This window comes from Erinaceus europaeus, chromosome 10 (genome assembly GCF_950295315.1).
Source record: "Erinaceus europaeus chromosome 10, mEriEur2.1, whole genome shotgun sequence".
Taxonomy (NCBI): Eukaryota; Metazoa; Chordata; class Mammalia; order Eulipotyphla; family Erinaceidae; genus Erinaceus; species Erinaceus europaeus.
Window position 1 is genome coordinate 27891373 of NC_080171.1, and position 15203 is coordinate 27906575.

At 52.3% G+C, this 15203-nt stretch overlaps 1 protein-coding gene across 1 annotated transcript in view; it reads left to right on the plus strand.

The window, feature by feature from the left end:
* The first annotated feature begins 10658 nt into the window (after positions 1–10658).
* Positions 10659–15203, plus strand: part of NACC2 (NACC family member 2) — a 75307-nt gene continuing 70762 nt past the window's right edge. The window contains exon 1 of the mRNA XM_060199392.1: positions 10659–10800. The gene's annotated coding sequence lies outside the window, so the exon portion shown is untranslated. The remainder of the gene's footprint in view (positions 10801–15203) is intronic.

A 15203-nucleotide genomic window follows, 5' to 3' on the forward strand; every position in this document is an offset into this window, starting at 1 on the left:
CCTGGCCTTGTGCTACCTGAAACTCCCAGCCTCCTACAGGAAAGGGGATATTATACTTGGGGTGCCCGGCTACTTGTTAGCTAGGGGTCATAAACCATGAGGATGGAGCTGATGCACCCCCCTTTGTCAGGAAGGGCTCCCCCACACACACACACACACACACACACAACCTGGTCTCTGCTTAGTCTGGTCCAGTAATCACATCATCTCCAGGCAGGCTAGGAGGAGAAAGGCAGGACTTAATCATACACAAGGTGTGTGTGGGGGGGGAGGGTCTACATGGATGTAGAGACTAAAGCTGATGAGGCTAAATGAGGGTGCTGATTTATATCCTGTTTGAAGGGTGGGATGGATCCTGAGGCTTCCAGAATGGAGGAGGGAGTGATAAGAGAGGGACTCACATGACAAAGACCAGATGCTCTGTAATCACGTTTGCCCTGCCATGCAGAGAGGTTCCTCTGATGAACAGGTAAAAACTTCAGTTCCAGGTACAACCCCCAATTTTTAAATTTCCTAGGTGGGATCTTCTCAGGCTAGACAAGTAGGTGAAGCAGCTAGAGATAACCCTGATGATAAATCAATAGATAGATAAATATAATTTTAAAACTCATTATCAGACAGAAAATACACTTAATAACATGCAGGTGGGGAACTTAAGTGGCCACAAATGCTGAAGAAAGATGGAGGATAGAAATCTTGTGCTGAGGGAACTGGGGCATCATGGAAAAAGAGTGGGAAGCTACACATGGCAGGGAGAGATGACGTCACTGTGAGAGGAGAAAGGTGAGAGTCTCGGCAGAGTAGATGTGTGCACTGACAAACCCAGCCCCGATGACACCCCCCCAAACTACACACCCCAAGTCCTCCAGGTAGTAAAAGGGTATCTGTGCTTGCTTCTTCTATTGGGAAAAGGATTAAGAAATGAAACATGGATGAGAGCTTCTTCTTGTCTCTTTCATCTTTCTCCTTGTTTCTCTTTCTTAATTAATTAATCTCTTTATTTCTAAACTTGTTATTTATTTATTTATTTGCCAGCAGGGATTTTCTGGGGCTTTATACTTGCACAATTCCACAATACCTGTGGGACTATGTGAAACCTTGGTAGAGCTTAGGGGAGCTCTCCCATCCATGGATGGACGTCTGGAAAGACACCCCACTTGTTAGCCTCTCTCCTTACAGAGATGAGCCAAGAGTAAAAGTCTCCCAGACTCAGTTTCTCCTTGTTAATCTCTCAAGCTCACAGAATACCTACTGCCTCTCATACTTAGTTCATTCTCCTGCTAGCAGACTAACTGGCTGCTTGCTTCAAAGTTCATTCAAAGTTCACACTTCACTATAACTTCACCTTTTGATCATATAGGAGAACACACTCTATCATACACCCCTGCCAGTACCCCGGCAGTGAGACCAACCCCATATTCTATTTCCTTGCGCTCTTTGATATCTATGATTTACATCAAGTTTTGTTTTTCTCCTTCTCTACCTCACCTTACTGGTTTAACCCCTATGCTTTTTTCAAATACCTTTGGATAATTAACTTGCCTGCATCATGGAAACTAATTGTCTTGACCTTTATGTATCTCATCAATTCTTGTCATACTAACCTCCTACCATGGGACAAGCTGACCTTTAAAAAACCTGTAATTTCTGACACATGTGAAAAATGTTCTTTGTTTAACTCAATATAAAAGCCTGTACCCATATCCAAATAAATGAATGTTCATACCAGAATATCTCCCAATGCCTCTTTCTATATCCACAGTCACTAGAACTGGTGAGGGAGGGTCAGAGGCTTACCCCCCCCCCGATTGGAGCCACCTGACATGAGCACCAGCAAATACCCAGTGGCCTTTCTCTCTCTCTCTCCTATATTTTTTCACAGGTAGAGGAAGGGACAGAGAGAGAGACAGAGAGACAGAGACAGAGAGAGGAGGAGGAATGCTGCTTCACTGCTTCCCATTTGCATGGTACTCCCATATGGGTCAGGGGACTCAAACCCAGGTCTCCATTCATGGTTGTGTGTGCTCTATGGCAGAGAGATAAAACATTTCTCTCGAGCCTACAGGGCTGCATGACTTCAGCTGGAAACATCCCATGTGCCCAGCAGCATATCTATGGGAGGCCTGTTCTAAACATCTTTTTAGGTTATCTGTCAGTCTCCTACTCCTTAGGAAACCCCAGCTGAGCACCCTCAGCCTTCAGGGCACTGCCTGCCTGGGTAAGCTGGGCGGGCTGTCCCACAGGCACTGAGACCTCTTTCTCTAGATCTGAGATGAGCCTGGCCTTGCCCTCTGGTTGTCTCCTCTGGCACCAAGTGGACCTCCTACCTGAAAAGTTGCTTGTCCCTCTGCATTCCAGTTATCACATTCCTTCCTTTCCTCCCATGTGTGAGCAGGGCAGGTTGGCACCCAGGACAGCAGCGAGCCACTGGAAGCCACTAGAAGGTGTTTGGAGGAGGAGAATGGGCGGCTGTGTGGCTAGATGTGGAGAGGAAGGACAGGGCCTGAGATCCAGGACCTCCACCCATACCAGGGACCCCCAGTGGCCTGCCTTCACAGCACTGGTAGAACAGAGGCATGGACCCCAACAAATCCTCCAATTCTCTCCTATGAGGGCAGGGCAGGCCACTTTGCTCTTGTTCTGCATTCAGCCCCCGTCCTCTTGAGAGCCCTCTTTGGGTCCCCAAGAGTTCTCAGTGGGTCTAAGGGAGCATTCCTCTCCACCCAACTGGGGGCCATTTTATCATGTTTGTGGGGGAGGCTGTGGACTGCCTGGTATTGGGAATTAGGCTGAGCACCAACTTGTTGGTCAATACTACCCGAGGCCCTCCTGCCCATTGGGGTGCTGTGCCCTCAGCCCCTACCTGATCTGCTCATACCACAAACCCCCATCCTTCTAGTGGGTGCCCAGCACAGAAACTTGTTCCTTCTTGTGGGAAATACGTGTAACTTAACATACTCCACCATATATCTGCGCTTATCCTGCAGCTTGCTGACATCAACTATGCTCACATGTGGTGGAAAGAAATAACAGGACCTTGAAAGGAGGTGCTTGTGCCATGACCCCTTGAGATGTACTCCTCTTAAGTCCCCTTGGGACTCTGTCCCAGCTGGTCAGTGTGGAGTTTGCTGGCCAGCACCAGTGAGGTCCCCTTCCCAGCTCCACAGTTAGCACTGAGGCCTGAGAGAGTGCTCTTCCCTACACTGCTCTCATCTACCACAAAGCTCTTGTTTTGTACCACTTTCCCAAGCCCCTTTCTGCTCGCCTCATGGGCACTGCCTAATTTGCCACTCAGATAACAAAGCCAATTAAAGCTATGGACACACGGGCTTGGATTTTGTTATTGAACACATCTTTGTGCAGCCAGCCCCAGCCTCCACTTTCAGAACTCTCTCCTCTTCCCAAACTGACTCTGTCCCTTTGCACATGCCCCACCACTCCCCCAGACCCACACCCGCCAGTATAGATTCAGCTCCCCTGGGTCCCTCCTATGAAAGAGAACTAGCAAGATGTCCTCCGTTCACCTAGCACAGCCCTCCAAGTCCACACATGTATGTAGCAGGTGTCAGGATTCTTTTCTTTTTCTTTACTGCCACCAGGATTATTACTATGGCTTGGTGCCTGCACTACAAATCCACAGCTTCTGGCAGCCATTCCTTACTCCCTTTCTTTTTTCTTTTTCTTTTTATCTTCTTTTCTTTCTTTCTTTCTTTCCTTCTTTCTTTCTTCTTCTTCTTCTTCTTTTTTTTTTTTAATTTGACAGAGAGAAACTGAGATGGCAGGGGAGATAGATAGGGAGAAAGACACCTGCACCCTGCAGGTGGAAAGCTGGGCATCAAACCCTGGTCCTTGTGCATGGTGACATGTGCACTTAACTGGGTGTGCCATCTACCCCTCCTTTCCTTTTTAATTTTTTAATTATAATTCCTTTAACTAGAGTACTGCTTAATTCTGGCATACAGTGGTGCCAGGGACTGAACCTGGAACCTCTACGCCCTAGGTATGAAAGTCTATTGATAAACTGCTGTGCTATTTCTCTGGCAGAGGATGCTTTCCCTTGTTCTTCGTTTGTTTTTGTTGTTGCTGTTGTTACCAGAGAGCCTCAAAGCTCAGAGCTAGTTTTTGTCAGCTAGATGGAGAAAGACACAGAGAGAAAGATACCACAATACCGGAACTTCCTCTAATGTGGTGGGGGCTGAGCTCACACCTGGGTCATGCATGTGGCAAAGCAGGTGCACTAAGTGAGCTACTTGTCAGTCCAATTCCCTTCCTTGTTAAGGTTGAATTGCATTCCACTGTGCACACCTGAAGCCGAACAGAGGAAGGTCATCTGCCCAGAGCTTCAGAAAATCAAACTTGGTTGCACCAGTTTTTGCACTAAGAGGAAATTTTGTTTTTTATAAAGTCCAAGGCTAGAGACCAAGCCAGCATCCTCCCAGAAGTGTCAGCCTTTGACATCTCTGGAGGTGGGGGAGGCTAGGAAGGTCAGGAGCTGGATTTGGGATAAGAGATAGGTCAAAGGCCCCCAAATCTTCCCCATTTAGAGTCACAGCTGATCATCAACAAAGTCCTTAGTGAGTAGCTAGGAAGGTGGTGCAGTCAGGAAAGCACAGGACTTGCAATCATGAGGACCTGAGTTCAGTCCCAGGCAACATGTAGACTATCTCTCTCTCTCCCTCCCTCTCATTCATAAACATACTTTTAGGGAAAAAAAAACTTTAAAAAAATATATATATATTTATTTATTTTAGATAGAGAAATTGAGAGGGAAGGGGAAGGTAGTGAGAATGAGACACCTGTAGCCTTGCTTCACTTGTGAAGCTTCCCCCCTGCAGGTGGGGACTGGAAGCTTGAACCTAGGTTCTTGTAGATGGTAGTGTGTGTGCGCGCAACCAGGTGCATCAGCATCTAGCCCCTGAAGAACTTTTTTTTTTTTTTTTTTTTTTTACCAGAGCACTGCTCAGCTCTGGCCTATGGTAGTACTGGTGTCTGAACCTTGGACACGGTGCCTCAGGCATGAGAGTCTTTGCATAACCATTGTGCTATTTACCCCTGTTAAAGGATATTTTTTTAAAAGTCCAGGTCTAGCTTTTGCCATATAGTTGACTTTTGCCTGGTTTCTTCAATCTACCAGTCTCTTAACTTCCTGTGACCACAAATTTGATCTTATAGTCCAGAAGTTTCTTTTTTTCACCCACTTGTTTGGTATCTCTAGGTATCATAGATGAGTGACATCACACAGCATGAATAATTTCACAGATGAGTGAAATTTCTAACTTACTTCACTCAGTGCAATTCCCCCAGGTTCACACACATTGTTGCAAATGGCAGAATCTTGTCTCTTCTTAAAGTCGCCAAGTGGAGCAATGAGACAGCTCACTGGTAAAGGGCATGCCTCACTGTGCATGGGGACCTGGGTGTGAGGCATGGCAGTATATGGGAATACAATCAATAGCACATGGGAATGGTCCACGGACAGTGGAACAGTGCTGTGGTGTCACTCTTCTCTCTGCCCCTGCTCCTTTCTCTATTTGAAAGAAAAAGAAAAAGAAAAAGCTTTATGTGCACGTGGCGCAAAGCGCAAGGACTGGCCTAAGGATCCAGGTTTGAGCCCTCGGCTCCCCACCTGCAGGGGAGTCGCTTCACAAGCGGTGAAGCAGGTCTGCAGGTGTCTATCTTTCTCTCCCACTCCTCTCTCCATTTCTCTCTGTCCTATCTAACAATGACAACATCAATAACAACAACAGTAACTACTACAACAATAAAAAAAAAAAGGGCAGCAAAAGGGAAAATAAATATAATTTTTTTAAAATTAAAAAAAAAAGAAAAAGAAAAAGCTGTGGATCCAGGAGCAGTGCAATCAGCATGGTGAAGAACCAAATCCCATAGCATAGACGCTAGTTTGATCACAGTCTGGATGTTCTCTCCTGTTGGACAAAGCAGAACTCTGTGTTCACAGCATTTTTCAGTCCTTGACATTTGGGGCATGTTTTTCTCTTCTATTTCCCCAAGAGGACAGAGGGCCAGGAGACCAGGGTCCTGGTCCTGCTCTCCATTGACTCCATGGGATATGCCAGAGTCAGCTGTCACAGGGGATGGGGGTTTGTCCATGTGGTATGCTGGGAGCAGGGGTGCAGGTCATCCCAACCCCAGGGGAGGGGGCCTAACTTGCATGCCCCAGCTGTCTGCTCTTTCAGTAAGTAATTCCTTGCCCAAAAGTGGGTTAACCCTTAGCTCATGTGTAGAAATGGAGGTAGGGGACTAGCTATGTGATGGGGCATGGCTTCCCTAAGCATCCAGTTCCCCCAGGGCTGAAGGATGAGGGGACATATTAGATGAGTTGTGGCAACAAGAACAGCAGGAAAGAGGCCCGAGCTTTGCAAGAGTGGCAGGGGAGAATGGAGGCCGAGGAGGGCAGGGGCCAGCACAGAAGAAAGAGAGGCCCACAATAGGTCTGGTCAGCCGTCATTGAAGGACTTATAGGAAGTTTATTCAGCCAGGCTCTCCCTTGTCTTTTCCTTTTTTCAGAATCTAGAATCAGCATGTCATAGCTGTGCAGTCAGGCCTGGGATGGGGGCCTTACAGGGCACTATCATAGCTGCTCAACATCCAGGCCTGTTACCCTGGCCTGCGCTGTGACTTGAGGATGTCCTGAGTTGGGGACAGATGGCCAGTGAGGTCCCTGCTCCACTATTTATTTATTTATTTATTTATTCATTTATTCATTTATTCATTTATTCATTTATTGCCACAAGGGTTATCTCTGGGGCTTGGTGCTTACACTAAAAATCCACAGCTCTTAGCAGCCTTTTTTCCCCTTTTCTTTCTATTTTGATAGAACAGAGAGAAATTGAGAGGGGAGGGGGAGAAAGACCCATATAGAACTGCTTCATCACTCATGACGTGTCCTCATACAGGTGGGGAGCAGAGGCTCGAATCCAGGTCCTTGTGCATGGCGATATGTATGCTTAACCGGGTGTGCCACTGCCCGGCCCCTTGCTCCATTTCTCAAGTCACAGTTACCCAGAGCAGAGGTACTGTGAAAGCAACCTGCCTCATGCTCCCCTTAGAGGCTCAGCAGGACCGGCACTGCACTGGGGGGTGCAGAGCAGATTCCCTGGAGGAGGGGGTGCTGCCCACCTGGGGCAGTCTGCAGGACTGGAGAGGGGCTACTTGGTATGCAAAGAGGTGCTGGCCTTGGTGAAGCCCAGCATAGGCAGGAAACACCCAGCTGCCAACAGGGCCTGACTTATACTGCAGCTTTGGGAACTGGGGCCTTGGGCTCTGGCCTGAGCCAGTTCCTGCCTTGCTTAGGTCCCTGAGGCTGGAGGCCTTCTCCCTAGGCCCACAAACAGGGGAAAGCCGGGCCACTCACCCTCACCCTCCACCCCTGCAATGCCCGGCTGGCATGGAACTGGGACCTAACAAAGGGGTGCTTTGTGAAGTTCTGGCATGACCCCAAAATGGGGTAGCCATGCCCTCCCTTGTTTCACTCTGGGGTTGGGGAGAATGGGGCTTCCCTCAGGGGAATAAACTGGATCCTTTCTCTTCTTTTTGAGGGGAGATAAATCTGGCTTCTAAATGAGTGACAGTGGATTTGGATGAAGGCGGGGGGGGGGGGGGGGGGGGGGGCTAAGAAAACAAAGTGGGGCCCTTTGGTGGCTGAGGTGGAGGGAGTCAAGGAGGCCTGAAGCAAGGAGGGCAGTGGAGTGCAGGAGAAAGGGGTGCACTTCCAGGCAGAGGGACAAAATATGCAAAGGCCCTATGGAGAGCTGGGAGCAGAGGTGGTGGTAGCCCAGCATTGTGAATGTGCTAAATGCCCCAGTGCACGCATCAGAATGGTTACCTACAGAGGGCATATGGATCTCACAGTCTCACCTCAACTGTCTTTTTGTTTGTGTGTTTGCACTGCTGCAGTCTCATGCAATTTCACCAGTCCCCCATTGACTTTCTTCAGTCCTTTTACTTCCAATAAAGAGAGATAGAGAGAAGAGATACTACAGCGCCAGAGCTTTCCCCTAGTTCTAGGGATCAACCCAGGTTGGGTGTATGGCAAGGAGCTAATCCTATTGGTTGAGTTATCCCTCCCTCGTTCTCCAACTCCAATTCTAATAAAGCCTGGAGGAAGAGTGAATCCACCCCAAGACCTGCCTTGGGCCTTCCTATCCAGTCTGGGCTACCTCAGGTGGGTCGCTGTTCACTGGATGTGGGCTCCTGAAGGTCAGGTTTGGAGAGCCTTATTCTCAACAACAGGGGACTGGACCCCCAGGTAACTGGGGAGGTGGGGGACAGGTGCTCTTGTCACTGCATCTCACTCTGCAATCCCCCAAACATCACCATCCCCCTCACTGCTCCTCCCATTCATGGGCAGGAACAGCTTTCTTAAAGAAAAACAAAACGAAACATTTGTTTTATTTATTACATATGAGAGGGAGTTTCCTATAAGACAGAGGGAGAGAATCCAGAGCACCATTCTGAAATCTGTATGCTGGGGCTTGAACCAAGCAAGAATCTTGGTTGAGCAAGCTGAATGTTCTACCAGTTGAGCTGATTCCCCAGCAGCAAAACAGTCACCTGACTGTCCTCACCAAACAAGGATTTTTTTAAAGATTTTTTTTTTTTTACATATTCCCTTTTGTTGCTCTTGTTGTTTTATTGTTGTAGTTATTGATGTCATTGTTGTTGGATAGAACAGAGAGAAATGGAGAGAGGAGGGGAAGACAGAGGGGAGAGAAAGATAGACACCTGCAGACCTGCTTCACTGCTTGGTGGGGAGTCGGGGGCTCGAACCAGGATCCTTAACGCTGGTTCTTGCCCTTCGCGCCACATGTGCTTAACCCACTGTGCTACCACCCAACTCCCAAGGATTTTTTTTTTTTTTAATTTAAGAAAGGAGACATTAACAAAACCGTAGGATAGGAGGGATACAACTCCACACAATTCCCACCACCCGATCTCCATATCCCATCCCCTCTCCTGATAGCTTTCCCATTCTCTAGCCCTCTGGGAGCATGGACCCAGGGTCGTTGTGGGTTGCAGAAGGTGGAAGGTCTGGCTTCTGTAATTGCTTCCCTGCTGAACATGGGCGTTGACTGGTCGCCAAGGATTTAAAAAAAATTTTTTTTAATTTTCCCTTTATATTGCCCTTGCTGTTTAACATTGTTGTGGTTATTGATGTCATTGTTGTTGGATAGGACAGAAAGAAATGGAGAGAGGAGAGAAAGACACCTGCAGACCTGCTTCACCGCTTGTGAAGTGACGCCCCTTAACACAGGTTTGTGTCAGAACACTGCTGCTGCATGTTTTGTTCTGTGAGATTATTGGTGATGTTCGTGGCTTCATCGATACAGGTGTGTGTGGGTAATGGCCACAGGACGTGCTGATTCCCTTCTGGGGAAGGGTCACTGCTGGTTGTGGTCCAGGATATGGCACTGCTGACAGGAAAGATGGAGTCCCTCCTGTGCAGCCTGTGTGCTGACTGGAGAAATGGGGTGGGTGGATGTGGTGGTATCAGAGTCAGGAGAGGGATGACCTGGTATGTTCAGAGGCCTTCCTGCCTTCCAGGAGGAAGTCACACAAGTGACCAGATCCATGTGCATTGTCTTTGCCACCAGATGGTGCCTCCAGGAGCCCTTCTGAATCTCCCAGGCTCATGAATTTCTTTGCGTATTTCTCTTGTGGCCTTTCCCAGTTCCTCCAGTCTGATACTAGAAGGGGTAGAGGGAATCAAACTGCAGTTTATGGAAGCTCAGGACAAAATGCAGCCCAGCTTTACCAAGTTAGTGACCTCTCAGAGGGGCTCGGGAGTAATCAGAGTCTTCAGGAGAGGACTGTGGTCACCCCCCTGTGTGCCTATCCACCACAGGTTAAGGGAACTTGGAGTATGAAGGAAGCAGTGAAGGAGCAGATCAGACAATGAGTTCAAGCTCTGCTCTGCCCAGCCTGTGGGTCAGCTCTGAGTGAGTTAAGCTCTGAGTGAGCTTCAAGGTTGGGGAGGGACTGAGGAGGCACTTTTGAGTCTCTGGACTAGCAGCAAGATTGATTTACTAGTACCTGTTTTAAATTGGTGCCCTGGGGGCAGCAACTCAGGCGCCAGTGTTCCCTGATCACACCCGGCCTGAATGCAGAGCCAAGGCGTCCACGCAGCTCGCGCTTCTGTGCCGGGTTTACCTAAAGGAGTCCCGGCAGCCCGGTGTCCAGGTTCTGTTCCAGCGGCAGTGGTGGCAGAGGTCGCGTGTCCCCTTTGGCGGCAACCCCACTCGCGCTGCATCCCGGGGGACTCAAGGTGCAGATGCCGGGAGAGCGCTTCAGGGCTGGGGGGTCTCCCCGGCTCCTCTGGTCCGGGCAGGGTCGGGGGGCTATTGTTGGACTGTCCTAACAGGGTCTTCCCGCGAAGGGTCGTGCACTAGGCGCTCCTGGGATGACGCAGAGTGGGCGAGGAGCTGCCTCCCCCAACTGTCCAACGGCCCAGGACCCCCGCCCTTCCTCGGGGGCTCGCTCTCCAGGCCCCTCCGCCCAGGGCCCCAGCCCCTCACCTGGACCCCCAGCTGGGACCCCCGCACCAGGGCGCCCCACCTGGAGGTGGGGCGGCGCAAACCCGGGCGGCGAGTGCGCGCGCGCTGCGGGCGCCTGTCCCTTTAAACGGCCCGGGGCGCCTCCCCCGCGCGCCCCGCCCCCGCCGCCGCGGTGCGGCCGGTGCTGGGCGAGGTCGGAGAAAGTCCGTGCGAGCGGAGCGGGGACGCCGGAGCACTTCCTGCCGCGGCGCCGCAGCTGCCGCAGGCCCCGGGCCGGCGCCCGCAGGTACGCGCTCAACTTCGCCGCCGCCCGCGGGTCCCGCGCACTTCCCGCAAACTCCGTGTCGCCGCTGCCGCAGTGCCGGCGCCGGGCCCGCAGCCCAAGTTCGCGCCCCGCGGCCCCCGGGCGGGGCCGGGCCTGGCCGAGTCGCCCCGCCGCCGGGCGCGCACCCCCAGCCCCCGCACCCCGGGAGACCCTGGGGACCCCGGCAGGCGCGCCTCCCTCCCACCGGCGCCTGGGAGCCCGGGCCTCCCCGCCCCGCGGGGCAAGTCGGGCCCTGCGGGCGGGGAGCCGGCCTCGGGGACACACCCCTCCCTCCCAGTCTGGTCCGAGCCAGCCGCGCCGCTGCGCATCCCCAGACCCGCAGGGCACTGCGTCTCTCCCTCCCCCCCCCCCTTCTCACTTTCAGCTCGGGTTGGGGGAGCCCGGGGGGGGGGGCGGCCCGGCACGCCCCCTACTCCTTCAGCTTGCGGACCCCCTCTGGGGTGGGGGGCTGCTGCTGTCCTGGGAGGGAGCCCACCTGTCCAGGCCCCTTCCGCTGAACTCAGCGGTGAGCTCCCAGCCCGCTGCCCTCCCCCAGGACCCAGCCCAGTAACCCAGCCCTTCGGATGTCTGCTGGCTGATCTGTGTGTGTGTGGGAGGGGGGGTGTCACGAGGTCAGGGGTCACCTCAGAAGTTTGGTCTTGTGGTGGGTGACTGCCAGTTCCTTTCTGGCGCCCTTTAAACCTGTGGATTGCCTCGGTCTGGCCCTAGTAGCTGATCCTAAAGGGCTTCCATGCTGTCTTGTCTGATCCCCCCAACCCCAACCCTCCTCAGAGATGTTTTATCCACAGTGGCCTCTCAGTGTCTTCTTTCTCGTGATATTTCTTGGGACCCACGAGACACCTGGCTTTGTGTCCCCTAGCTGAGCTCCTTGCGTCCTGGGGGGGGGGGGTGAGTGGGCAGGGGCCCAACTAGCTTTCATCACCTCTTCGCGTAGCTAGTCTTTCTGAACCTCCTGCTTGCAAGGTGCCAGCCCCCCCATTTTCTTGTGTCAATCTGTGTTCTGGTTGTAGCCTTTCTCTCCAGGGTCCTCTTTTTGCTCCCCTCCCCCACCTCCTCTCAGCTTTTGAGCTAATTCTTACACACACACACACACACACACACACACACACACACACACACGCGCGGCGCCAGTGGAAGTCAGGCTTCACATCCACTCAGCAGAGTAGCTGATTGCTGGGCCCATTTCACAGGTGATAAAGTAGCGTTGGCTGGTGGCAGTTAGGTGAGTGGTGGGAAGTTGTCACTCCACCTACCCCTCCCCCAGCTCCTATGGTCCCCCAGACCCCTTCCTCTGGGTGGTGCCTATCCCTGCTAGGCGGAGTCCCTTTTGCCCCCACTCCCTGGACTATTCCTCTGTCGGGTGCCTCCCTCCTAGCTGATGTCTGCCCGCACCAATAGGAGGCCAGGCTCAGGGCAGCTGGTCCCAGTTCTTTTGGTGAGCTAGTTGGAAGGAGCACAAAAGTAGAACAAGATATCACTTGTCACCTCTTGGTGGCCAGGGATCTGTTCTCGGTGGTCACACCCAGGGTAGGGATGGTGCTGGTTGATGTCTGATACTTGCTGACTGTGGGTTGGCTTACCTCTCCTCAGCTCTGCGGACCTCTGCTCTCTGATGATGCGTGTGCAGTAGCTGATGCTTGGGAGCAACTGGGTGTTAATGAGAGACTTTCCAAAGACATACTGGGTACTCAGAGGGGCTGCACCCAGGAGTGGACTCCAGGGACTGAACTGAATCCTTCAAGCTGCCCTGTTTTTCCAGTTCAAACAGGTGCATACACTTCTCTCTTATAAGAGAGAAGGTGAGAGTGGCACTTAAAGCGGAGCCTCTCCTACCTTTGCTCTTGGGGTCCCTGTGCCTGGCTTGCATTGAGGCCTGGGGGTGGGAATTGTCCTCCACGCTTTATGCGACAGTAGGTGAGAACTGACCTTGATCCTGGAAGGATGTTCTCAGGGCTCTTCCCTGTGTTTCTTCATTTTGGTCTGTGATTGCAGAGCTGGATATGGGACTAATGCCACAGTGCACCTGCTACTTCCCCTTACTGTGCATGCTCTACCAAAAGGATTAGAAGCCTCAACCACCAAGGCCTCTGTCCCCAGACACCTCTACTGAAGACTCCCAGCCCCATGCTCAGTCTTGTCTATCCTCTCTTCTGCCTGCTTGTGGGTCAGTCAGGTGGCGGAGGATGAGTGGGGGGATGTCTACAGGACACTGAGCATAGCTCATGATCTCTCATTCTGGAACTCTCTAGAGTGTTTCCCTCCAGAATCATGGTCTTCTGGTATATAATTCATCCCCCCCACCCCCAGTATAAGGGGCATACATGGGAAGTTTGACTGTGACTGAGTTCTGGGGGTGATACAAGCCACACTTCCATTTCAGGACAGTGTTTAGCTGTTCTGGGCCTCTCTCACTCCTGTGGCGCCCCCTGCTGAAGGAGAGTAAAGCCCTTTGGTGTGGTTCCATGCTGGGTGCAGGGGCTGTGTGTGTCCAGGGGCAGAGGTTGAAGCTGTCAGCATTGGGGAGACCCCAGACTGCTCCTGTTGGGCAGGGGCTGGCCAGAGAGGCTCCACCACGATCGGGGGAGGGGACAGCAGCTGAATGAACTCTGGGTCATCCATGTAAGGCCTCCCACTTGCCTCAGCCACATCTCCTGTCCACAGGGTCCAGTCCTGGCCTTCCCTAGCTCTTCCTTTCTGGATGCCTCTCTCCTCAGGTACTTTCAGATGGCTAGACCAAAGACCCCACTGGTTTGTACCCCAATTCAAAGTTGTATACCAACCCCCCCCACCACCACCACTGTGACCCCTGAGGTGAAGCCTGTATCTAGTGCTTCCTTCCCCTCTCCCATTTTATTTCTCTTTACCTACACTTTTCAGCAGGGCCTTTTGGGAGAAGCTGTCCCTCTGGTCTTGGCCCCGGGCCCTCAGGTCGTGGCTGGTGGGCATTCAGCTCTCCAGCCTTAAAGCCCCACCCATAGGGCAGGGATTTGGAGCCCTCTGCTTCTCTTTTTCTCCACTAACAAATCCTTGCTTTCACTCCGCCTGTTCTGGATGAGATCATCTGCAAAATATGCTTCTCAGCTGGCCAGTGGGCTCCCTTTGTCACCTGCAGCAGCCTCTCCGCCAACCCTTCCTCTGAGCTGGCCTCTGGCTGCTCCTGTGAATTCAAGTTTAGGAGTGGGCACCTGTGGGAGTGACTGTTCTGCAGGTGGGGGGAGGGAGAATCTGGAAGTATGGGACACGAGCTCCCTGGTGACTACCTCCTGTGTTGGCATCCTCAGAATTTGGGGGCAGCATCCAAGAGGACAAGGCCCCAGGGCTCTCATTTCTTCTGAGCAGGAAGAAGGAGACCCTCACATTCCTCTATTCTGATAGCAGCCTGGGTCCTAGCGGGAAGACAGCGATGGGAGCAAGAGCTGCAAAGTCTCTCCCAGGTCACATCTAGTCCAAGGCTGTGTGACCTTGGATAAGTAACTCCTCTTCTCTGAGCTCTGTCTTGTAGAGTTACACAGTAGCTTCCTTATTTGTGCTGGGTCATACCCTGGCCTGATAAGGGGCAGGGGGGTGGCAAAAGGGGGGACTCTTGACTCACGCCCTCCCTGGAAGCTGGCAGGAGGCAGTGCATGCCCCTTTAAGAGGAGTTTGTTTCTGAGTCTCCAGGGAAGACCAAGGCATGCTTTTTCCCTGAGGCCCAGGGGGAGGAAAGGCTGGCTCCAGGTCTCTCTGAAGGAATCTTAACCCCCACCCTAGCAGTCCTGGCATCCATGGGCACATGGCCATGGATGGGCCCAGAAATCCTGGGCCCCGCCTGTGTGCCTGGGAAGCAGGCACAGTTGGGGCGGGACAAAGGGGCCTGAAAGTGCCCATATATAGTCACTGGGGTGAACAGTGGCGAGCTGAGCGACAGGACTGTATCCCAGGCTGATGGGATATCCCAGGCTGGCCCATCCCTGGGTCCTGAGGTGGGGTAGCCTGGTGGGGTAGGCAGAGGCCAAGGGGAGATGGATGGAGCTGAAGCATCTTATACAGTAGCTAGCACAGGGTTGATGCTCTAGGAGTGCTTGTTGATTGAAAATAAAAATTTGGCCAAGGCATTCAGAGTATTCCTGGAGAGAGCATCATTGACAGTCAGAGGCTTGTCTGCAATCCTAGACTTAAATGTTCCCCCTTGCTCTGAGTCCACTCATACAGGTGCCTTCTCAACCCCCACAGAACTAAAGGACCTTCTGCCTGGTATCTGATATTTTTCCTCCATCTGTCTGTCTGTTTGAATGTGGCATGGAGGTGGGCCAGAAGGGAGGGTGGGGCCTGCCAGCTGCTGTTGGAAGAATGGGCACTCCTACCTGCCCTGGGCTTGAGGGAGA